The sequence below is a fragment of the Dendroctonus ponderosae genome, unplaced genomic scaffold, assembly GCF_020466585.1.
Source record: "Dendroctonus ponderosae isolate FM_Combo_2020 unplaced genomic scaffold, Dpon_F_20191213v2 Dpon_F_20191213_10, whole genome shotgun sequence".
In the NCBI taxonomy this organism is placed as follows: Eukaryota; Metazoa; Arthropoda; class Insecta; order Coleoptera; family Curculionidae; genus Dendroctonus; species Dendroctonus ponderosae.
This window is the reverse complement of record NW_026017111.1, coordinates 2,417,770-2,418,869: the sequence shown is the minus strand read 5'-3', so window position 1 is coordinate 2,418,869 and position 1,100 is coordinate 2,417,770.

Here is a 1,100-nt window from a genome sequence, read left to right as displayed (position 1 = left end):
TCTTCAAAATCGTTCATAATTCTGAATTTTCTTCTTATGATGAATGTACAAGTTATTTTTTTGCATCTGCAGTCCGGTTTTTAGTGTGACTTAATCGTTCAAAATTGTCTAAAATCAGACTTTCTCCTGACTTTCTACGCTTGGAATGTATGAATGTGCAAGGGATAATTTCCACAAACTTGCAGTTTAACTTCACAAAAAAAATGGAATCTTTAAAGAGCTACAAATTTGATTTTTTTAGCACCGACGGGCACTTTTCAACCTATTAAGGCTGAAAATATCATTAAAATCGTTGTAAGTTCTAATTTTTCCAGCTCCACATTCAAAAATTCATACTTTCTAAAGTGATCCAGTTATGAGCGTGAAATTTTACGAGTGTAGAGCAGCGACTTAATTATAAAAACGGTTAAAATTTAACTGAAATCAAAGTTTGCCCTGATTTTCTACGCCTTGGAATGTATGGATGGAAAAGTGATCATTTATATAAAATTGCAATTTAACTTAAAAAAAAATTGCATTATTCGCGCTAAACATCTGGAGCTACAAAGCTATAAATCTGGATTTTTAGCATCAACGGCGTCCATTTAAATCTATTAAGTCGGAAAATGTCATTAAAATAGTTTTTTATCCAAATTTTCCAGCTTGTGATGAAGGTAGAAGTGAATTTTCCTTGAAACTGCAGCCTCGCTTTCAAATATTCGTACTTTCTAAACCGACCCAGTTATAAGCGTGAAATGTTAAGAGTGTAGAGAAAAAACTTAGTCTTACAAAAGGATTAAAACTTGGCGAAAATCAGACTTTGCCCTGATTATCTACGGCTTGCAATACATGGATGTAACAAGTGATCATTTATATGAAATTGCAGTTTAAATTCAAAAAAATTACATCTTTCGCCATAAAAAAGCTACAAATCTGGATATTTAGCACTAGCGGAGCCCATTTAAATCTATTAAGTCGGAAGATGTCATTAAAATCATTCCTTTCCCAAATTTTCCCGCTTGTGAGGAAGGTAGAAGTGAATTTTCCTTAAAACCGCAGCCCGGCTTTAAAAAATTCGTACTTTTTAAACCGACCCAGTTATAAGCGTTAAATTTTAAAAG